The sequence below is a fragment of the Pristiophorus japonicus genome, chromosome 9, assembly GCF_044704955.1.
Source record: "Pristiophorus japonicus isolate sPriJap1 chromosome 9, sPriJap1.hap1, whole genome shotgun sequence".
In the NCBI taxonomy this organism is placed as follows: Eukaryota; Metazoa; Chordata; class Chondrichthyes; family Pristiophoridae; genus Pristiophorus; species Pristiophorus japonicus.
Window position 1 is genome coordinate 200,943,982 of NC_091985.1, and position 25,640 is coordinate 200,969,621.

Below are 25,640 nucleotides of genomic sequence, written 5' to 3' on the forward strand. Positions count from 1 at the left end.
CCCACATCCATATCTTAGAACTAATATTGTTCTCGTATTATTATTCTCAGAGCAAAATTCTTCAACCAGCCAGAACAAATGTGAGCTTTCCTCCTCCACAAGGAACAGTGCAGACAGCTCCTTCTCACACACAGTAAGTACATTATCACTCACAGAGCACAGAGACACAGAACTGGCCTCAATCCTATTGTCACAGGCAGCAGAAGCTGTCAGTCCCACAGTGATCCAAAGTGGCAGAGATCCATTATGAATCTTACAGCCACATGGAGCAGTAGAATCAGATGCTGTTAAACCATTGAAACAGATCACACGGACACGTACATTAAACACCCAAACTCACTTGCCAGCAACTGGCAGGTACAGATTATACTCCACACTCACTTGCCAGACACTGACAGGTACAGATTATAACCCACACTCATTTGCCAGAAACTGACAGGTACAGATTAGACCGCATATTCACATACCAGAAACTGGCAGGTACAGATTAGACCTCACACTCACATACCAGAAACTGACAGGTACTGTGTAAAACATAAAACCACGTAGACAAATAGATACAAATTAAAGGCAGACTAACATACCAGAAACCTAGACACACAGCTTAAACCCTCACGCACATACCAAAACCTGTCCGGAACAGAATAATGCACACACTCGCATATCAGAGACTGAGAGATACAGTATAAAACCCACACTCACACATCAGAGGCTGACATATTACAATCCATATTCCTATAACATAAATTGACATACAGTGAAGTGCCAATACTCACTTACCAGTAATTGACAGGTACAGGGTAAAGACCTCTCTTCCCTACCAGAAACTGACAGATATAGAGTAAGGTCCACAATCACATATCAGAACTTGACAGGTACAGAATAAAACCCAGGCTCCCATAACAGAAATGGAGAGACAGAGAAAGGCCCACACTCACATACCAGAGACAGATAGATACAGAGTGAAACTCAGACTCATTTACCAGAGACTGACAGATACAGGGTAAACACTCACCTCCATAACAAAAATTGACAGTTAGAAAGTAAAACGAATACTCTATCAGGAATTGGTGGTACACAGTAAAACAATATTAACATACTGGAGAATGACGGGTATGGAGTAGAGCTCACATTCACATAACAGAGATGGACAGATACAGCACAAAACACACACTCACACACCAGGAGTGGAAAGATACAGAATGAAACCCACAGGCAATTACCAGAAAGTGACAGGTACAGGATAAAACCCACACTCTCCTATCAGAAACTGACATACAGAGTAAAACCCTCATTCACATATCAGAGATGGACAGATACAGAGTCAAAACCACACTCCCATACCAGACACCCACAATATTCATTCTATATTTACCTGTCAATGATTCAGAGAATGAAAGTGTCAGTATCTATCCTATAATCACCGATCAGTCTCACACTGACACTGTACCGGAAATTGAAAGTGGCAGTGTCTATCCTATACTCACCTGTCAATCAGAATCTGTCACATCGTGTTAGAGAATGACAGAGGCAGTATATATCCAACACTCACCTGTCACACTGTGTCAAAGAATGAGAGAGGCAGTATCTATCCAACACTCACCTGTCACATAGTATCAGAGAATGAGAGAGGTAGTATCTATCCAACACTCACCTGTCACATAGTGTCAGAGAATGAGAGGCAATATCTATCCAACACTCACCTGTCACATAGTGTCAGAGAATGAGAGAGGCAGTATCTATCCTACACTCACCTGTCACATAGTGTCAGAGAATGAGAGAGGCAGTATCTATCCAACACTCACCTGTCACATAGTGTCAGAGAATGAGAGGCAATATCTATCCTACACTCACCTGTCACATAGTATCAGAGAATGAGAGAGGCAGTATCTAGCCTACACTCACCTCTCACATAGTGTCAGAGAATGAGAGAGGCAGTATCTATCCAACACTCACCTGTCACATAGTATCAGAGAATGAGAGAGGCAGTATCTATCCAACACTCACCTGTCACATAGTATCAGAGAATGAGAGAGGCAGTATCTATCCAACACTCACCTGTCACATAGTATCAGAGAATGAGAGAGGCAGTATCTATCCAACACTCACCTGTCATAGTATCAGAGAATGAGAGAGGCAGTATCTATCCAACACTCACCTGTCACATAGTGTCAGAGAATGAGAGAGGCAATATCTATCCAACACTCACCTGTCACATAGTGTCAGAGAATGAGAGAGGCAGTATCTATCCAACACTCACCTGTCACATAGTATCAGAGAATGAGAGAGGCAGTATCTATCCTACACTCACCTGTCACATAGTATCAGAGAATGAGAGAGGCAGTATCTATCCAACACTCACCTGGCAATCCAACTCTGCCTCACTGTACCAGAGATTGAAAGATGCAATATCTATCCTATGTTAACAAATATATCCCATACTGATAGCAATATCAGAGAATGAAAGGTACAGTGTCTGTCCTATACACACCTATCAATCACAAACTGACTCACAGTACCAGAGAGTGAGTGGCAGTGTCTGTCCTATACACACCTGTCAATCACACACTGACACACAATACCAGAGAGTGAGTGGCAGTGTCTGTCCTATACATACCTGTCAATCACACACTGACACACAGGACCAGAGAGTGAGTGGCAGTGTCTGTCCTATACACACCTGTCAATCACACACTGACACACAGTACCAGAAAGTGATAGATAAAGTGTATGTTCTATCCTAAATCTAGCAATTTAAAACTGTCCCATTGTATCAATGAGTGACAGAAACAATATCTATCCCTTTTCACCAGACTAGTGAGTGTAGAACTGAACCCAGCCAGAGTCAGTACCTTCAGGGGAGGGGAACCAGTGAGTGTAGAACTGAACCCAGCCACAGTCAGTACCTTCAGGGGAGGGGAACCAGTGAGTGTAGAACTGAACCCAGCCAGAGTTGATGATAATTGGGAGTGTAGGACAAGCTGCCTTCAGACGTGCGATGTGTTTGAATTTCAGGACAGAGACAGGGAAGAGTGTATGGGGTGGGGATTTACTGCTTTGGAGGAACAAGAGAGGAAAGAATGTTCCATACAATCTACAATTATCTGTTCTGAATTTCTGTCCTGTACTTGCAGTAATGATTTTGTAAACTCCTTTTCCAGGGTATCAGGAGGGGAGGATTTGCAGAAGGGGAACTCAAACCAAACATCAAATCAAGATCTGACGGAATTACTCGATTCCTCAGGACCTGAATATCATCGGCCTTTGAATGTGGAAGGAGAAATGTTTGTCTGTTCTGTCTGTGGGAACAGATTTCAAACATCAGTGTGACTGGCAAAGCACTGAGACACACACACACTCGAGTGAGAGTGTTCTAGTGCACTGACTGTGGAAAGAGCTTTAACCAGTTACACAGCCTGAAAAAACATCACACCGTTGACAGTGGGGAGAAACCGTACACGTGTTGTGTGTGTGGACCAGGCTTCAACTGATCGTCCAACCTGGAGAGAAACAAGGACACCCACCCCATGGAGAAACCGTGGAAATGTGGGAGGGGATTCAATTACCCGTTTGAGCTGGAAGTTCATCGACACAGTCATACTGGGGAGAGACCGTTCACCTGCTCTGAGTGTGGAAAGGGATTCACTGTGTCATCCAAACTGCTGAGACATCAGTGAGTTCACACTGGGGAGAGGCTGTTCACCTGCTCTGAGTGTGGGAAGGGATTCACTGTGTCATCCACACTGCTGGAACACCAGCGAGTTCACACTGGGGAGAGGCCGTTCAGCTGCTCCGAATGTGGGAAGGGATTCACTCGATCATCCCGCCTGCTGACACACCAGCGAGTTCACACTGGGGAGAGGCTATTCACCTGCTCTGAGTGTGGAAAGGGATTCACTGTGTCATCCAAACTGCTGAGACATCAGTGAGTTCACACTGGGGAGAGGCTGTTCACCTGCTCTGAGTGTGGAAAGGGATTCACTGTGTCATCCCACCTTCAGGAACATCAGCGAGTGCACACCGGGGAGAGGCCGTTCACCTGCTCCATGTGTGGGAAGGGATTCACTTAGTCATCCAACCTGCTGACACACCAGAGAGTTCACACTGGGGAGAGGCCATTCACCTGCTCCGAATGTGGGAAAGGATTCACTCGATCATCCCGCCTGCTGACACACCAGCGAGTTCACACTGGGGAGAGGCCATTCACCTGCTCCGAGTGTGGGAAGGGATTCACCAAGTTATCCAATCTGCTGAGACACCAACAAGTTCACAAGTGACTGCAGGGTTTGGATTCTGCTGTTGTCCCAGACTGAATCATGTCCATTCTGACAGTTGGGCTTTCTTTCTGTTGATATTGACTACCCCTATAACTGGGCTAAAGTTTAATATTCGGGATATTTCACCAATTAATTAACGGGAAGAGGGTCAGATAAAAAAATAATGCTGATTGTGTTTGCATCCATACTTCACCCTTTAAAAAACATAAGAAATAGGAGCAGGAGTAGGCCATTGGCCACTCGAGACTGCTCTGCCATTTAATATGATCATGGCTGATCTGATCTTGGGCACAGCTCCACTTCCCGGCCCATTCCCCATAAACCTTCACTTCATTATCGCTCAAAAATCTGGATATCTGGGGTCGAGAATTCCAAAAATTTATGATCCTCTGAGAAAAGAAATTTCTCCTCATCTCTGTTCTAAATCGGCGACCCCTTATTCTTAAACTATGCCCCCTAGTTCTAGATTTTCCAATGAGGGGAAACATCCTCTCTGCAACTCCCTTGTTGAACCCCCTCAGTATCTTATATGTTTCGATAAGATCACTTCTGATTCTTCTAAACTCCAATGAGTATAGAAGCATAGAAACATAGAAAAAAGGTGCAGGAGTAGGCCATTTGGCCCTTCGAGCCTGCACCGCCTTTCAATAAGATCATTGCTGATCATTCCCTCAGTACCCCTTTCCTACTTTCTCTCTATACCCCTTGATCCCCTTAACAGTAAGGGCCATATCCAACTCCCTCTTGAATATATCCAATGAACTGGCATCAACAACTCTCTGCGGCAGGGAATTCCACAGGTCAACAACTCTCTGAGTGAAGAAGTTTCTCCTCATTTCAGTCCTAAACGGCCTACCCCTTATCCTAAGATTGTGTCCCCTGGTTCTGGACTTCCGCAACATCGGGAACATTCTTCCCGCATCTAACCTGTCCAGTCCCGTCAGGATCTTATATGTTTCTATGAGATCCCCTTTCATCCTTCTAAACGCCAGTGAATAAAGGCCCAGTTGATCCAGTCTCTCCTCATATGACAGTCCAGCCATCCCTGGAATCAGTCTGGTGAACCACCATGCACTCCCTCAATAGCAAGAATGTCCTTTCTCAGACTAGGAGACCAAAACTGAACACAATATTCCAGGTGAGGCCTCACCAAGGCCCTGTACAACTGCAATAAGACCTCCCTGCTCCTATATTCAAATCCCCTAGCTATGAAGGCCAACATACCATTTTTCCTTCTTTACCGCCTACTGTACCTGCGTGCCCACTTTCAGTGACTGATGAACCATGACACACAGGTCTCGTTGCACCTCCCCTTTTTCTAATCTGCCGCCATTCAGATAATATTCTGCCTTCATGTTTTTGCCCCCAAAATGGATAACCTCACAGTTATCCACATTATACTGCATCTACCATGTATTTGCCCACTTACCTAATCTGTCCAAGTCACCCTGCAGCCTCTTAGCATCCTCCTCACAGCTCACACCGCCTCCCAGTTTAGTGTCATCTGCAAACTTGGAGATATTACACTCTATTCCTTCATCCAAATCGTTAATGTATATTGTAAAGAACAGGGGTCCCAGCACTGAGACCTGGGGCACCCCACTAGTAACTGCCTGCCATTCTGAAAAGGACCCATTTATCCTGACTCTCTGCTTTCTGTCTGCCAACCAGTTCTCTATCCAATACCATGCGCTTTGATTTTGTACACCAATCTCTTGTGCAGGACCTTGTCAAAAGCCTTTTGAAAGTCCAAATACACCACATCCACTGGTTCTCCCTTGTCCATTCTACTAGTTACATCCTCAAAAAATTCCAGAAGATTCGTCAAGCATGATTTCCCTTTCATAAACCCATGCTGACTCGGTCCGATCCTGTCACTGCTTTCCAAATGGGCTGCTATTTCATCCTTAATGATTGATTCCAACATTTTTCCCACGACTGATGTCAGGCTAACCGTTCTATAATTACCCGCTTTCTCTCTCCCTCCTTTTTTAAAAAGTGGCGTTACACTATCTACCCTCCAGTCCATAGGAACTGATCCAGAGTCGATAGATTGTTGGAAAATGATCACCAATGCATCCACTATTTCTAGGGCCACTTCCTTAAGTACTCTGGGATGCAGACTATCAGGACCCGGGGATTTATCGGCCTTTAATCCCATCAATTTCGCTAACACAATTTCCCGCCTTATCAGGATATCTTTCAGTTGCTCATTCTCACTAGACCCACTGTCCCCTAGTATATTCGGAAGGTTATTTGTATCTTCCTTTGTGAAGACAGAACCGAAGTATTGGTTCAATTGGTCTGCCATTTCTTTGTTCCCCATTATAAATTCACCTGAATCCGACTGCAAGGCACCTACGTTTGTCTTTACTAATCTTTTTCTCTTCACATATTTATAGAAGCTTTTACAGTCAGTTTTTATGTTCCCTGCAAGCTTCCTCTCGTACTCGATTTTCCCCTTCTTAATTAAACCCTTAGCCCTCTTCTGTTGAATTCTAAATTTCTCCAAGTCCTCAGGTTTGTTGCTTTTTCTAGCCAATTTATATGCCTCTTCCTTGGCTTTAACATTATCCTTAATTTCCCTTGTTAGCCATGGTTGAGCAACCTTCCCAGTTTTATTTTTACTCCAGACAGGAATGAACAATTGCTGAAGTTCATCCAGGTGATCTTTAAATGTTTGCCATTGCTTATCCACCGTCAACCCTTTACGTATCCTCTGCCAGTCCATTCTAGCCAATTCACACCTCATACCGTCGAAGCTACCCTTCCTTAAGTTCAGGACCCTAGTTTCCGAATTAACTCTTGTCACTCTCCATCGTAATAAGGAATTCCACCATATTATGGTCACTCTTCCCCAAAGGGCCTCGCACAGCAAGATTGCTAATTAGTCCCTTCTCATTACACATCACCCAGTCTAGGATGGCCAGCTCCCTGGTTGGTTCCTCGACATATTGGTCTAGAAAACCATCCCTGATACACTCCAGGAAATCCTCCTCCACCGCAGTGCTACTAGTTAGATTAGCCCAATCTATATGTAGATTAAAGTCGCCCATGATTACTGCTGTACCTTTATTGCACACATCCCTTATTTCTTGTTTGATGCTGTCCCCAACCTCACTACTACTATTTGCTGGTCTATACACAACTCCCACAACGTTTTCTGCCCTTTGGAATTCCGCAGCTCCACCCATACCAATTCCACATCATCCAGGCTAATGTCCTTCCTTACAATTGCATTGATTTCCTCTTTAACCAGCAACGCCACCCTGCCTCCTTTTCCCTTCTGTCTATCCTTCCTAAATGCTGAATAACCTTGGATGTTGAGTTCCCAGCCTTGGTCACATTGGAGCCATGTCTCTCTGATGCCAATCACGTCGTATCCGTTAACTGCTATCTGCGCAGTTAATTCATCCACCTTGTTCCGAATACTCCTCGCATTGAGGCACAGAGCCTTTAGGCTTGTCTTTTTAAACACACTTTGCCCCTTTGGAATCTTGCTGTAATGTGGTCCTTTTTGCTTTTTGCCTTGGGTTTTTCTGCCTTCCACTTTTACTATTCTCCTTTCTATATTTTGCTTCTGCCCCCCCTTCTATTTCCTTCTGTCTACCTGACTAGGTTCCCATCCCCCTGCCATATTAGTTTATCTCCTCCCCAACAGCACTAGCAAACACTCTCCCTCGGACATTGGTTCCGATCCTGCCCAGGTGCAGACCGTCCGGTTTATACTGGTCCCACCTCCCCGAGAACAAGTTCCAATGTCCCAGAAATTTGAATCCCTCCCTTCTGCACCATTTCTGCACCATAGGCCCAAGCCGCTCAACCTTTTTTCATAAGTCAATCCCTTCACCTCAGGAATCAAACCAGTGAAGCTTCTCTGAACTGTCTCCAATGCAAGTATATCCCTCCTTAAATAAGGAGATCAAACTGTACGCAGTATGCCAGGTGTGGTCTCACCAATACACAGTACAGTTGTAGCAGGACTTCTCTAATTTTATATTCCATCCCCCTTGTAATAAAAGCCATCATTCCATTTGCCTTCCTGATTACTTGCTGTACCTGCATATGAACTTTGTGTTTTATGTCCTCTACAGCCTTTACGGTAGAGGACACTAACAATATCCCAACAGTGAATAGTCAAGGGGCTATACGGCAGGGAGGAACTTAACACAATCACAATCACTAAGGAGGTGGTACTCAGTAAGATACTGGGACTAAAGGCAGATAAATCCCCTGGACCTGATGGCACCTAGGGTCTTAAGAGAAGTAGCGGCAGGGATAGTAGATGCATTGGTTGTAATTTACCAAAATTACTGGATTCTGGGGAGGTCCCAGCAGATTGGAAAACCACAAATGTAACACCCCTATTTTAAAAAAAAGGAGAGGGACAGAAAGTTTACTAGTTAGCCTGACTTCTGTCATTGGGAAAAAAGCTGGAGTCCATTATTAAAGAAGCAGTAGCAGGACATTTGGAAACGCAGAATTCGGTCAGGCAGAGTCAGCATGGATTTATGAAGGGGAAGTCATGTTTGACAAATTTGCTGGAATTCTTTGAGATTGTAATAAACAGGGTGGATAAAGGGGAACTAGTGGATGTGATGTATTTGGACTTCCAGAAGGCATTTGACAAGGTGCCGCATAAAAGGTTACTGCACAAGATAAAAGTTCACGGAGTTGGGGGTAATATATTAGCATAGACAATTGGCTAACCAACGGAAAACAGAGAGTCGGGATAAATGGTTCATTGTCTGGTTGGCAACCAGTAACTAGTGGGGTGCAGCAGGGATCACTGCTGGAACCTCAACTATTTACAATCTATATTAACGACTTAGAGGAAGGTAGCCAAGTTTGCTGATGATACAAAGATGCGAGAAAAAGCAATGTGTGAGAAGGACACACAAAACTTGCAAAATGACATACACAGGCTGTGAGTGGGCAAAAATTTGGCAGATGGAGTATAATGTTGGGAAGTGTGAGGTCATGCATTTTGGCAGAAAAAAAATCAAAGAGCAAGTTATTTAAATGGAGAAAGATTGCGAAGTGCTGCAGTACAGTGGGACCTGGGGGTACTTGTGCATGAAACACAAAAGGTTAGTATGCAGGTACAGCAAGTGATCAGGAAGGCCAATGGAATCTTGGCCTTTATTGCAAAGGGGATGGAGTATAAAAGCAGGGAAGTCTTGCTACACTTAATCAGGATATTGATGAGGCCACACCTGGAATACTGTGTGCAGTTTTGGTTTCCATATTTACGAAAGAATATACTTGCTTTGGAGGCAGCTCAGAGAAGGTTCACTCAGTTGATTCCAGAGATGAGAGAGTTGACTTATGAGGAAAGGTTGATGAGGTTGGGCCTATACACATTGGAATTCAGAAGAAAGAGAGGTGATCTTATCGAAACGTATAAGATTATGAGGGGGCTTGACAAGGTGGATGCAGAGAGGATGTTTCCACTGATAGGGGAGACTAGAACTAGGGGGCATAAACTTAGAATAAGGGGCCGCCCATTTAAAACTGAGAAGAGAAGAAATTTCTTCTCTCAGAGGGTTGTAAATCTGTGGAATTCACTGCCTCAGAGAGCTGTGGCTCATTGAATAAATTTAAAACAGAGAGAGACAGCTTCTTAAACGATAAGGGTTATGGGGAACGGGCAGGAAAGTGAACCGGAGTCCATGATCGGATCAGCCATGATCATATAAAATGTCGGAGAAGGCTCGAGGGGCCGTATGGCCTACTCCTGTTCCTATTTCTTATGTTCTTATGACAGAGAGACCCCCTGGTCCCTCTGTACTGCAGCATTTTGTAATATCTCTCCATTTAAATAATAATTTGTGTTTTTCTTTTTCTTGCCAAAGTGGATAACCTCACACTTTCCCACATTATACACCATCTACAACATTTTTGCCCACTTTCTTAGCCTGTCAATATCCCTCTGCAGATTCATTGTGTCCTCCTCACAACTTGCTTTCCCACCCATCTTTGTATCATCAGGAAACTGAGCTACATTACACTTGGTCCCAATAGTTGAGGTTCCTAGCACCGATCCCTGCGGCACCGCACTAGTTACTGTTTGACAACCAGAGAATGAACCATTTATCCTGATTCTCTGTTTTCTGTTAGTTAGCCCTCCCTCTATCCATAAGAACATCAGAAATAGGAGCAGGATTGGGCCATTTGGCCCATCGAGCCTGCTCCTCCATTTAATACAATCATGGCAGATCTGATCATGGTCTCAGCTCCACTTCCCTGTCCACTCCTCATAACCCTTTACTCCCTTATCATTCAAAAATCTGTCTATCTCCACCTTAAATATATTCAATGACCCAGCCTCCACAGCTCTCCAGCAAATTCCACAGATTTACAACCCTCTCATTGAAGAAATTCCTCCTCATCTCTGTTTTAAATGAGTGGCCCCTTATTCTAAGATCATCCCTCTAGTTCTGGTCTCTCCATCAGTGGAAACATCCTCTCTGCATCCACCTTGTCAAGCACCCTCATAATCTTAAACGTTTCAATAAGATCACCTCTCATTCTTCTGAACTCCAATGTGTAGAGGCCCAACCTACTCAACCTTTCGTCATGTCAACCCCCTCATCCCCGGAATTAACCTAGTGAACCTTCTCTGAACTGCCTCCAAAGCATGTATATCTTTTTGTAAATATGGAAACCAAAACTGTACGCAGTATTCCAGGTGTGGCCTCACCAATACCTTGTATAGCTGTAGCAAAACTTCTCTGCTTTATCCCCCTTGCAATAAATGCCAACATTCCATTTGCCTTCCTGATCACTTTCTGTACCTGCATACTAACTTTTTGTGTTTCATGCACCAGGACCCCCAGGTCCCTCTGTACTGCAGAACTTTGCAATTTTTCTCAATTTAATTTGTAATTTGCTTTTCTATTTATTCTGTCAAAGTGGATAACCTCACCTTTTAACACATTATACTCCATTTGCCAAATTTTTGCCCACACACTTAGTCTATCTATATCCCTTTGTATATTGTTTGTGTCCTCCTCACAATTTGCTTTCCCACCCATCTTTGTATCATCAAGAAACATGGAGATATTACACTTGATCCTCTCATCCAAGTCATTAATATAGATTGTAAATAGTTGAGGCCCCAGCACCGAATCCTGTGGCACCCCACTAGTCACGGATTGCCAAACAGAAAATGTCCCATTTATCCTGACTCTCTGTTTTCTGTTAGTTAGCCAATCCTCTATCCATGCTAATATATTACCCCCAACCCCGTGAACTTTTATCTTGTGCAGTAACCTGTTATGTGGCACCTTGTCAAATGCCTTCTAGAAATCCAAATACACCATATCCACTGGTTCCCCCTTATTCATCCTGCTCATTACATCCTCAAAGAACTCCAGCAAATTTGTGAAGTGAGAGTTCCCTTTCATAAAACCATGCTGACTCTGCTTGATTGTATTATGCTTTTCCAAATGTCCTGCTACTGCTTCCTTAATAATGGTCTCCAGCATTTTCCCAATGACAGATGTTAGGCTAATTGGTCTATAGTTTCCTGCTTTTTGTCTACCTCCTTTTTTAAGGACAAAGCAGCCCACTTGATTGGCTCTGCATCCACCACCTTAAACATTCACTCCCTCCACCACCGGCACACCGTGGCTGCAGTGTGCGCCATCTACAAGATGCACTGCAGCAACTCACCAAGACTTCTTTGGCAGCACATCCCAAACCCGCGACCTCTACTACCGAGAAGGCGAAGGGCAGCAAGTGCATGGAAACACCATCACCTGCAAGTTCCACGCCAAGTTACTCACCATCCTGACTTGGAAATATATCGGCCGTTCCTTCATAGTCGCTGGGTCACAATCCTGGAACTCCCTTCCTAACAGCACTGTGGGAGCACCTTCACCACACGGACTGCAGCGGTTCAAGAAGGCGGCTCACTCTCACCTTCTCGGGGGCAATTAGGGATGGGCAATAAATGCTGCCGTCTAGAGCGCCGCCCACATCTGAAGAACAAATGAAGAAAGGAATCAAATTAATCAGAATGCATCAGATTAAAGTGACAATTCAGCACTTTCTGGGAAGGTGATTGGCCCAGACACATTGGTACTGAATAGTATTTAGAAAGATCCAGATAAAGGGGCAGCGGGAACACAGATACAAACAGAGAGACAAATATAGCCACCAGCGTACACACAGACACACATATAACCACAGACATATAATCACACCTACACACAGGTACAGACATCCCCCAAACACACACTCAGCCCGTACACAGACATATAATCACACACACAGCCCGTTCCTGATGCCAGTTTACATGAGGCCACACAGACTGCGTTGCCAGGTTACCGACGTCACACAGCTCGCGTTGCTGGGTTATGGACGTCACAGGCGCTGGAACAGTTGACGGGCGCCAGGATGCAAATCAGAAGCCACGTGACTGGGAGCGCCTCCGGCTGTGCGAATGGGCGGGGCGCTCCTGGAGCTGTGGCGTGCTGCGATTGGTGAGGCGCTCTGTCAATCAGCTGCTTTCACCCAATAGCAGAGACGCATCACATCGACTCGCTGAGCGCGCTCTGCGCATGCTCCAGATACCCGGATGTTGACGTTTGGTGAAGGAAATACAAAATGGCGGCAAGTGATAGGCGGCTGAAGGAAAGGGTCCCGGGGGAGAGGGAGAGGGGGAACATAGAAAATAGGTGCAGGAGTAGGCCATTTGGCCCTTCTAGCCTGCACCACCGTTCAATGAGTTCATGGCTGAACATGCAACTTCAGTACCCCATTCCTGCTTTCTCGCCATACCCCTTGATCCCCCTAGTAGTAAGGACTACATCTAACTCCTTTTTGAATATATTTAGTGAATTGGCCTCAACAACTTTCTGTGGTAAAGAATTCCACAGGTTCATCACTCTCTGGGTGAAGAAGTTTCTCCTCATCTCGGTCCTAAATGGCTTACTCCTTATCCTTAGATTGTGACCCCTGGTTTTGGACTTCCCCAACATTGGGAACATTCTTCCTGCATCTAACCTGTCCAGTCCTGTCAGAATTTTAAACATTTCTATGAGGTCCCCTCTCATTCTTCTGAAATCCAGTGAATACAAGCCCAGTTGATCCAGTCTTTCTTGATAGGTCAGTCCCGCCATCCCGGGAATCAGTCTGGTGAACCTTCGCTGCACTCCCTCAATAGCAAGAATGTCCTTCCTCAAGTTAGGAGACCAAAACTGTACACAATACTCCAGGTGTGGCCTCACCAAGGCCCTGTACAACTGTAGTAACATCTCCCTGCCCCTGTTCTCAAATCCCCTCGCTATGAAGGCCAACATACCATTTGCTTTCTTAACCGCCTGCTGTACCTGCATGTCAACCTTCAATGACTGATGTACCGTGACACCCAGGTCTCGTTGCACCTCCCCTTTTCCTAATCTGTCACCATTCAGATAATAGTCTGTCTCTCTGTTTTTACCACCAAAGTGGATAACCTCACATTTATCCACATTATACTTCATCTGCCATTCATTTGCCCACTCACCTAACCTATCCAAGTCACTCTGGAGCCTCATAGCATCCTCCTCGCAGCTCACACTGCCACCCAACTTAGTGTCATCCGTAAATTTGGAGATACTACATTTAATCCCCTCGTCTAAATCATTAATGTACACTGTAACAGCTGGGGCCCCAGCACAGAACCTTGCGGTACCCCACTAGTCACTGCCTGCCATTCTGAAAAGTACCCATTTACTCCTACTCTTTGCTTCCTGTCTGCCAACCAGTTGTCAATCCATGTCAGCACACTACCCCCAATCCCATGTGCTTTAACTTTGCACATTAATCTCTTGTGTGGGAACTTGTCGAAAGCCTTCTGAAAGTCCAAATACACCACATCAACTGGTTCTCCCTTGTCCACTCTACTGGAAACATCCTCAAAAAATTCCAGAAGATTTGTCAAGCATGATTTCCCATTCACAAATCCATGCTGACTTGGACCTATCATGTCACCTCTTTCCAAATGCGCTGCTATGACATCCTTAATAATTGATTCCATCATTTTACCCACTACCGATGTCAGGCTGACCGGTCTATAATTCCCTATTTTCTCTCTCCCTCCTTTTTTAAAAAGTGGGGTTACATTGGCTACCCTCCACTCCATAGGAACTGATCCAGAATCAATGGAATGTTGGAAAATGACTGTCAATACATCCGCTATTTCCAAGGCCACCTCCTTAAGTACTCTGGGATGCAGTCCATCAGGCCCTGGGGATTTATCGGCCTTCAATCCCATCAATTTCCCCAACACAATTTCCCAACTAATAAGGATTTTCCTCAGTTCCTCCTTCTTACTAGACCCTCTGACCCCTTTTATATCCGGAAGGTTGTTTGAATCCTTCTTAGGAAGAGACACACGCACACAGACACCCCACCAGAATGACTGGGGAGGGAGGATTCGGGGGGTTCCTGGGAAAGTTGAGGGACTCCTGTAACCGTCCTCCCAACCGCCTCCCCCTGCCGTCTCCCGCGTGTAACCCGGGGGCCAAGTGAGATCAGACACTTTGTAACCCGGGGGCCCAGTGAGATCAGACAGTGTGTAATCCTGGGGCGCAGTGAAATCAGACAGTGTGTAACCCGGGGGCCCAGTGAGATCAGACAGTGTGTAACCGGGGGCCCAGTGAGATCAGACAGTGTGTAACCCGGGGGCCATGTGAGATTAGACAGTGTGTAACCCGGGGGTGGGCCCAGTGAGATCAGACAGTGTGTAACCCAGGGAGACTTCTGGTGTTTTTCTCTAAGCCCAGAAGGGCAGGACAGAGATCTGAGGAAAAGGATAAAATCAAATAAATACTGGACATGTACTTTGCTGAAATGTTGGGAAAACACTTTACACTACATTCCACTTCACAATATTAATATTCTTCTCATTTTCTGCCCTGTCATAATTAGATCTCCCGGTGAATGGCGGAGTGATTGAGAAAGTTCCACAGCTGGAAGGAAACAGGGATTGTGGACTGAGGAACAACAGCCGGTGAACCAGCACAGGATTGTGAGAGCACCAACCAGGGAGCCCCTTCCGATTGAAAGCGCTTCAATAAATCGACTGGGGAGAAAGGTAAGAGAAAGTGCCATTTACTCAGATACACACCAGTCCTGTAGACAGTACACACAGGTTACAAGGTAAGGCAGGAAATGAGACTGGGAGAGACTGACCACCGAGCACAATTATCCAGCATGAGGTTGTGCAATGGGATGTGAAGTGAGATCAGTTTCTGTCTCTAAACACAGTCACAGTGAATCTTGTGTGTGTTTTAGAGTAAAGGGCTTTGATCTAAGAGGTGACTCCAGTTTGAGGCAGAGACCAGCAGATGGACCGGTCTCTGTACATTAGGTGCGGCTACACTCACACCGACACCATCAGATCTCAATGTTCAAATATTTCCCATCTGGTGAGAAAGCCAATGGAAAGATTGAAGCGGAAGCACAGAGACAGTTCACTGATCACGATGCACAGACCAATCTGAAATACCAGCACGGCCTATCACTGACAGAATCAATTATTCATTCATCAACATTTAGAAATATAAGAAAATATATTGATAACTACTAATATCGAAGCATTTCTGATTAATTGATCACTAGAGATAAGTAGTATTCTAATATACTGAAACACAGATATGGAGAGTTCCAGTTTATTGATTGGCGTCGTACTTGACCCCGAGATGAGCTTCTGAACCCATATTCCCTCAATCACCAAGTACGCTTACTTCCCTCTCCATAATATCGCCGGTCTCTGCCCCTTCCTCAGCTCATCTGCTCAAACCCTCATCCATGCCTCTGTTACCGCTACATTGGACTATTCCAATGCTCTTCTGATCGGCCTCACACTCTCCGCAAACTTAAGCTCATCAAAAACACTCCTGCCCGTAATCCTTACTCAAGAACACAAGAAATAGCAGCAGGCGTAGGCCATACGACCCCTGCCGTCTACTCCACAATTCAGTAAGATCTCTATTCGATAGAGAATTTCAAAGATTCACAACTTTAGTGAAGAAATATCTCCTCATCTCAGTCTTAAATGAGCGATCTCTTATCCTAATACTAGGATCCCTACTTCGAGACTATCCAGCCCTTGTCAATTCTACTAAGAATTTTATGTTTCAATGATATCACCTTCTATTCTTCTAAACTCCAGAGAATTTAGGCCTATTCTAATTAATCTGTCCTCAGCCCTCGCATCCCAACTTGTACCAATTTCCCTTCACCCATCACCCCTGAGCTCGCTGAACTACATTGGCTCCTGCACCATCAGTGCCTCAATTTCAAAATTCTTATCCTTGTTTTGAAATCAGTCCAGGATCTTTCCCCTCCCAATTGCTGTAATCTCCTCCAGCCCTACAACCCTCAGAGGTCTTTGCATTCCTTCAATTATGGTCACTTGAGCTGCCCAAATTTTCATCCCTCCAATATTGGTGGCCTTACCTTCAGCTGCCGAGGCTTTTAGCTCTGGAATTCCCTCCCTAAACCTCTCGATCTTTATAATACTCCTTAATACCTACTCTTTTGAACAAGCTTTTAGTCACCTATGCTAATATTTCCTTACATAACTGGGTGTCAAATTTTGTTTGATCACGGTCCTGTGAAGTGCCTTGGGACATTTTACTACGTTTAAGGCGCTTTATAAATGCAATTTGTTGCTGATAACTGAAGATATTTCGAATTGTAATGACTCTCACTGGGGTACAGTTTCCTCTGGCACTGACTCTCACTGGAGTACAGTTTCCTCTGGCACTGACTCTCACTGGGATACAGTTTCCTCTGGCACTGACTCTCACTGGGTATATTTTCCTCTGGCACTGACTCTCATTGGGGTACAATTTCCTCTGGCACTGACTCTCACTGGGGTACAGTTTCCTCTGGCACTAGCTTTCACTGGGGTACAGGTTCCACTGGCACTGACTCACTGGGGTACAGTTTCCTCTGACACTGACTCTCACTGGGGTGCAGTTTCCTCTGGCACTGACTCTCACTGGGGTACAGTTTCCTCTGGCACTGACTCTCACTGGGATACAGTTTCATCTGGCACTGACTCTCACTGGGGTACAGTTTCCTCTGACACTAACTCTCACTGGGATACAGTTTCCTCTGGCACTGACTCTCACTGGGATACAGTTTCATCTGGCACTGACTCTCACTGGGGTACAGTTTCCTCTGACACTAACTCTCACTGGGGTGCAGTTTCCTCTGTGTTGTGGAAGAATTATCTTTTAGTTTATAATACTCTTGTTTTTGGTGCTGTACCATGTAAATGTTCAAGCAACATATTGCCTGCTTAAAACAAAAGACACATTTAGTCTCAAGTTCGTTGACCCTGAGTCATGAAGATAGGGGAAGTAGGGAAACGGACGGTTGGAGAGGCAAACAGATGTATAGCGCTTGTACTAATAACAGGAAGATAATTCCTTGTTTTTCTGCTGATGCGAGGAAAATAACCCCACTTGTGTGTGCGTATGCTAGTTAATCTTTGACTTATCACAATGTAAAGAAAGATTGTCATAGCATTACCATATAGGGTAAGATGTTACAAAAATGTTAGATAATTGGACAATGGTGTAAAGGGGCGGGACCGCCCCCAAAGGTATAATTGTAACTTGGAAACTTCGCTCGGAGAGAAGGTGTGACGAAGCTGCGGAGTTTCCCCACTTCTCCCAGAGCGCTCTGTATGAATAAACTGACGTTTTCCTTCACTGTACTCGGACTTGGTGTGGAATTTATTTCCCGAACAGATTTGGCGCTGTGAGCAATGTGAATACGGTCGCTTCGGGTCGCCTAGCTGGTGGAGAGGGACGAGTAGTCAAGGTTTGACCGTCCAGTCAATTGGGCCCCGGAACAGGGCGACCCCTGAGCCCCGATTCACCAAAGAACAAAACGTCCGTGAACGGTGAGAAAAACCACAGTTGAGCCGTGGGTTAGAGTCTAAGCTAGCTTGGTCTGAGTGATGTGTGAAAGAAACGAGTGTTCCCCGCCACTTCGATTGTCACAAACTATCTCAGTCACCTAACTTGAGCCGGAATTAAGAGGGCGAATGCCCCATGTGAAGGCCAAGGATTAAGGTCGAAGGGAACAAACGAGAGGATAAAGTGGCGATGGAAAAGTGGAACAGTGAGTGAAGTAGGGACTAATCTCCTTGCGACTTTGAGTCACACAGGTCGGGACATTGGGGGTCATGTGTAGAACAATTAATGTGGTTGTAGTAAGTTTCGGGTGCAGCTGGAAAAGATCGTAGTGGGTCCCGGAGGCGTCATTTTTAATGAATCGCAAGTGTGTTGAAACACCTCTGACGATAAAAACTGCAAGTCCCGAACGGACCGCTGACAGTAGTAAGACCGTGACGTGAGACTACGATGAGTGGTAAGGAAACGGAGAGGGCCCCGCCTAGGGTCCCTCACCAGACTATACAGAACCGAAAGGAGGGATGGGCCCCGACGGGAAAAAAAAAGTGTGAAAGAACAGAGAGAGTGGTGGGAGATGCAGAAGCAGAAAGAAAAACTGGGACATTTGAGAGGACGAAAAGCAGCCCTCAAAGCCTGCGTGCTGGACTCCGTTCTAGTTATGAAAAGGAAGGATAAAGATGCAGCCTTGAAAGAAAACAAATTGAACGAAATTGAAAGATAAAGTGTCTTCGATTGTCTGAATTAACGAAGTTACCGAAAGATGAGCCCTCTGTGTAAAATACCAAAACCTAATTTGAAGAAAGGAGATAAAAAAAAGGACATAACTTACTAAATACTCGTTGATATTGGCTGTGAAAAAAAAAGATATTGGTTTAATTGAAAAGATTTTTGGAAGAGGTAAAAGACACTCTCCATTGAAAATGATTTTAAATTACGAGAAAGTTTCATTGCAGTTTGAAAAGATTTCCAGAATAGACGTGTTTATCAAGAAAAGTCCCGAACAGTCTAAACAAGCAGGAGGGTTTTGAAAATAACGAGAAGAGATCTAAGCTATGAGAACTCAGCACAGAAAGAAAAATTGGGAATTAGAAAATTTTACTGATTTTAAAATTCTTATAGGAAATGTTGGAATGTATACAGCTTGTGTGAAAATTGAAGTTCAGTAAACAAAATAACTATTGAAAATGTGTGGTATCGTTTTAAATCAATTAAAAAAAAATCTTTGGCAAGTACTTGAATTAAAAGTTAAGGAAAAAATTGAAATTTAATCTAAAATGCTGTCTGTCCTGATGAGAAGACTTCTATTATGACGACTTTACTAATGATTTCTGCTGTTTTAACGGATTCCTAATTTCTAAGCAAGTTTTGAAAGCACAAAGACTTAAAAAAAAAATTAAATTCGGATGATTACGTGAAGTCACGTAATGACATCAGGCCTTCTTACAAACCTGTAAAGAAGTTAACCCTTTCCATTGACAACTGTTTTATATTGGACATTATTCATTTGAATTTCTTAATAGAATAAAGAAGACTCACCTGACAGATAAAGGAAATGGTGGGATAGTCAGAATAAAATAAAACAGAACTAACCCATGTAATAATACTCGCCTGATACAAATAATGAAATAATTATTCTAGGAACAGACTTAATAAGGGAACTTCGACGCCGAGCATAACAAAATAATCTGGCCACAAGCAGATGGACGTAAAAGCAAGTACTCCGCGCCCTTACGAAACATTGCGAAAATAGGCAGTGCTAAACCACTGGCCCGGGATTAGGGATAAGAGTCGGGGGTAGACGGGGTGATATGCGAGGCCCTAGAGCCGATATGGGCCAAAACAAAGCAGGACACGGGCCTCGTTGACATGACGCCGGTTAACGTCCCAGGGCCTGAACATGAGGGACATAGGAGAAAACCCGGCAGAAGGCCTCCTGGGGGCAGTGAAGCCGCAGCAGTGTGAGGAAGTGCATAGTGAGAATACAAAAGGTCGCCTAGCAGACGAACCCTTAACCGGGGCACAGATGACCCTCTACGTGGATGGGTCTAGAAAGTATGTCGAAGGGACACCACGGACCGGGTGGGCCGTGGTAAATAGCCAGTTATGAACCGTGGCGTCTGGCAGATTAGATGGGGGACTCTCAGCCCAAGTTGATGAGATTGTGGCCTTCACCGAAGCCTTGAAGCTGGCAGGGGGCAAGACTGTTAATATCTATACAGATAGTCGCTATGCGTTTGGAGTTGTACATGATTATATGATAGCATGGGGACGCAGGGGGTCCATTACAACAGGGGGAAAATGACATTGCTTAGTGGTAATAGGCCAGTTCACCCGATGGGTGGAAGCTTACCCAATAAGGAACTGTACGGCCACTGCGGTAGCTAGAATTCTGGCGGAAGAAATAATCCCTAGATGGGGGGGTGCCATTGCAAATGGACTCGGACCAAGGCACCCACTTCACCGGGAAGGTAATAAAGGCCGTATGTCAACTAATGGGAATAAAACAGAAATTCCACATACCATACCATCCCCAAAGTTCAGGAATGGTAGAACGGATGAATCGAACCCTTAAGATAATGATCGCAAAGGCAATCCGAGAAACTGGGGACTACATGGGTTGATGTGTTACCCATCATTCTGATGAAACTAAGGGCGGTTCCTCATCAAACAACGGGCTTATCCCCTTATGAGTTAATGACGGGAAGGGCGATGCAACTCCCAAAAGGAATTTTTATGGGAGGAGCGGATGTAGGACCCCTAAGGGATAGAATTCAGAGATATATATATTGGAGATGAGTAATAGTCTCCAGGAAATGTGAAAGCAAACCAGAGAAATCAGGCTCAATGCGATAAAAAAAACTGGAGTCCGCCGCCTTCCCGGACATACCTCAAGCAGGAACGCGCGTGATGGTGAAGGTTCTCCCAGGAAAACCCGGGTTCGCCCCGAAGTGGATAGGGCCGTACGAGGTTATGATTAGTGGAGATACATGCGCCTGTATTGATATTAGGGGAAAAGGACAATGGAAACATAGAACCCAGCTTAAGGTTTTCGAGCAGAAAAACTAATGCCTGTAGTATCCACCATTCTTTGATTCGCCCACAGGTCAATAGAGACACTACAAGCAACATATACGGCCATTTTGCCTTTGACTAGTTGTTAATATAAAGTGATAAGATGAAACTGTGTGCCACAGTCTGTATAGTAGCATTGGTGTACGTCAAGGGCAGCGCGTGGGAAGCGAGACGGAAGCGAGAGCTCCATGCAAAGTTAAAGCACATGGGATTGGGGGTAGTGTGCTGACATGGATTGAGAACTGGTTGTCAGACAGGAAGCAAAGAGTAGGAGTAAATGGGTACTTTTCAGAATGGCAGGCAGTGACTAGTGGGGTACCGCAACGTTCTGTGCTGGGGCCCCAGCTGTTTACACTGTACATTAATGATTTAGATGAGGGAATTAAATGTAGTATCTCCAAATTTGCGGATGACACTAAGTTGGGTGGCAGTGTGAGCTGCGAGGAGGATGCTATGAGGCTGCAGAGCGACTTGGATAGGTTAGGTGAGTGGGCAAATGCATGGCAGATGAAGTATAATGTGGATAAATGTGAGGTTATCCACTTTGGTGGTAAGAATAGAGAGACAGACTATTATCTGAATGGTGACAGATTAGGAAAAGGGGAGGTGCAAAGAGACCTGGGTGTCATAGTACATCAGTCATTGAAGGTTGGCATGCAGGTACAGCAGGTGGTTAAGAAAGCAAATGGCATGTTGGCCTTCATAGCGAGGGGATTTGAGTACAGGGGCAGGGAGGTGTTGCTACAGTTGTACAGGGCCTTGGTGAGGCCACACCTGGAGTATTGTGTACAGTTTTGGTCTCCTAACCTGAGGAAGGACATTCTTGCTATTGAGGGAGTGCAGCGAAGGTTCACCAGACTGATTCCCGGGATGGCGGGACTGACCTATCAAGAAAGACTGGATCAACTGGGCTTATATTCACTGGAGTTCAGAAGAATGAGAGGGGACCTCATAGAAACGTTTAAAATTCTGACGGGGTTAGACAGGTTAGATGCAGGAAGAATGTTCCCAATGTTGGGGAAGTCCAGAACCAGGGGACACAGTCTAAGGATAAGGGGTAAGCCATTTAGGACCGAGATGAGGAGGAATTTCTTCACCCAGAGAGTGGTGAACCTGTGGAATTCTCTACCACAGAAAGTTGTTGAGGCCAATTCACTAAATATATTCAAAAAGGAGTTAGATGAAGTCCTTACTACTAGGGGGATCAAGGGGTATGGTGAGAAAGCAGGAATGGGGTACTGAAGTTGCATGTTCAGCCATGAACTCATTGAATGGCGGTGCAGGCTAGAAGGGCCGAATGGCCTACTCCTGCACCTATTTTCTATGTTTCCATGTTTCTATGTTTCTAAACACCTTTTTGTATATGTCTTGTGTTTATGCGCGAAATGGGAACTTTTCTAGTTGCTGAGTGTGCTCACATATCCCTATACATTCCAAAGGGGGAATTGCTTTGCGCCCCGTTCCACTGACCCTAACTGAGACTGTCAAGTGGCTTCTGAGCCAGAATGGCACGGATGGGAGGAGGACCATCATACCGCTACCGTGTGGACAACCACGGGGACGTCACCGAGTGGGAGAGTTCTGGGTACCCCATTAGTCAAACGTTCCAGGGATGGTACCAACCACCCTATGACCATAAAATGGAACCCCCATACCTAATCCTGACCAATATCTCGGGGATCGGGGGAGCAACCGGGACCATATGTTTAACCCGAAACGACACCAGCAGAAGGGTACAGCGATTGCCCACACAACCTCAATATCACAACAGGCGCACGAGTCACTATCCTCTCACGCCTTCCGAATAAAAAAGGTGGAGGTCTGTGGGTCCAGTCTTTCGACCCCGACACCGTATATGAAATGGCAGCGTATAACGGCACATATTTTGTGTGCGGGCATAGGGCATATCCCTGGTTACCCAGGTGATGGACAGGGTCCTGTTATTTGGGATATGTGGTCCCCTTTGTCAGACAGGTATGTACCCTGGCAGAGGTGCGTACACCAGGTCGACGAAGACGAGCGATTAACCCGGTAGAAAGACTCTTTGGAGTTGTGATGTTCCCATACAGGATAGAGCGCACCATGGATGAACTAAGAAACGTAGAGAGGGTTCTGGAACAAATAGCTAACAACACTGCCGAGGTGATGGAGAGCATAACAGCTGAAATGGTAGCCATATGTACTACCGTACTTCAGAACCGAATGGCCCTAGATTACGTATTGGCCCAGAACGGAGGCACTTGCGCATTGATTGGGGCCGAATGTTGCACTTATATTCCCGATAATTCGGAGAAATAACCAACCTAGCCGACCATATAAGGAGAGAAGTGAGGAAACTAACCACTCTGGATGGTGAAGTTGGCTGGCTGGGGGGATGGATGTCTGTAAGTTGGGACAGAGTATTGTACAGGGGCTGATTTTGATTGTGGGAATATGCCTGGCCTTGTACCTTGCGGTAATGATGATTAAGATATGTATGTCCAAGTTATGTACCATGATACCCATAGCTGCCGGAACTTACATTAATGATACAACAACCCGACTTCCACCCGCAACATATCAGAAGCAGCACCTCCATTTGCAGCAGTACCACCAGCTCCAGGCTTGCCCAAGGACCCTGGCACAAGACGATGAGGCAGCTTGGATGTAAGATTGGATTGTTCTTATCCGCATGAGATGGGAAAAGATCAACAGGAGGGACTGTTGTGGAAGAATTATCTCTTAGTTTATAATACTCTTGTTTTTGGTACTGTACCATGTAAACGTTCAAGCAACAAATTGCCTGCTTAAAACAAAAGACACATTTAGTCTCCAAAGTTCGTTGACCCTGAGTCATGAAGATAGGGGAAGTAGGGAAATGGATGGTTGGAGAGGCAAACAGATGTATATCACTTGTACTAATAACAGGAAGATAGTTCCTTGTTTTTCTGCTGATGCGTGGAAAATAACCCCACTTGTGTGTGCGTATGCTAGTTAACCTTTGACTTACCACAATGTAAAGATAGATTGTCATAGCATTACCATATAGGGTAAGACGTTACACAAATGTTTGATAATTGGACAATGGTGTAAGGGGGCGGGAACACCCCCAAAGGTATAATTGTAACTTGGAAACTTCGCTCGGAGAGAAGGTGTGGCGAAGCTGTGAAGTTTCCCCACTTCTCCGAGAGCGCTCTGTACGAATAAACTGTGACGTTTTCCTTCACCGTACTCGGACTTGGTGTGGAATTTATTTCCCTAACACTCTGGCACTGACTCTCACTGGGGTACAGTTTCCTCTGGCACTGACTCTCACTGGGGTACAGTTTCCTCTGGCACTGACTCTCACTGGGATACAGTTTCATCTGGCACTGACTCACTGGGTATAGTTTCCTCTGGCACTGACTCTCACTGGGGTACAGTTTCCTCTGGCACTGGCTCTCACTGGGGTACAGTTTCCTCTGGCACTGACTCACTGGGGTACAGTTTCCTCTGGCACTGACTCTCACTGGGGTACAATTCCTCTGACACAGATTTACTGTGTATCTAATTCGTGCTGCCCCTGCCCTGGGAGTGCCTGATGGGACAGTTTAGAGGGAGCTTTAACCTGAAACTGATCAGGAGCTGCAGGTGGAAAGTTTTCAGTGCAGTGGCAGATCGTACTGCTGCTGAATTTTAATTGATAAGCTGCCAGCAGCGCAATCGGGACGGACACCGAAGTTTGCCCTGCAGCAGTGTAGAGGGAACTTTACTCTGTATCAAATCATACTCCACCTAGTCTGTGGGAATTTAGTGTGAATTTGAAAGCAATTGCTAGGGTAGATAGAGAGAAATTGATTCTGCTGCGGTGGTTGTCTAGGACGAGGGGACATAATCATAAAATCAGAGCCAGGCCATTCAGGAGAGATGTTAGGGAACACTTCTTCACTCAATGGATGGTTGAAGTGTAGAACTTCCCACAATAAGCAATCGATGCTCACCCATTGAATAATTCTGGGCCAGTTGTGATTTCTGCCCAATGACCCGTTGCTTGTTCCCTTGGATTGGATCTTCATTTATTCCCTATGGGTTCATTTCAGTTTCACTGCTGGACTCACCACTCAAAGCATTTTGTCTAATCTGCCCTGGGAATGAGCAGACTCCTCCCTCATCTTCCACACTGCACCAGCTCTCCTCCTCTTTCCTCCTTGGTTGTGTTGCACACTCTGGGCCTTGGGCCTTCCCCGGGGATTCTCAGTATGAACAGAGGGATGTGTGTTGAGACAGGATGTCCCAGCTCTCCTCCTTTAAAGGGACACGGAGAGGACCCGTTGGGCTGAATGGCCATTCTTTATGACATCACTACAGTGCCTAGCAACCAATCTCCCTGAGCCCTGCTTATTATGGG

At 45.3% G+C, this 25,640-nt stretch overlaps 1 pseudogene; it reads left to right on the forward strand.

Annotated features, from left to right (window-relative positions):
• The window catches only part of LOC139274056 (zinc finger protein 154-like), a 71,453-nt pseudogene that overhangs the window by 11,615 nt on the left and 34,198 nt on the right, over positions 1–25,640 (forward strand).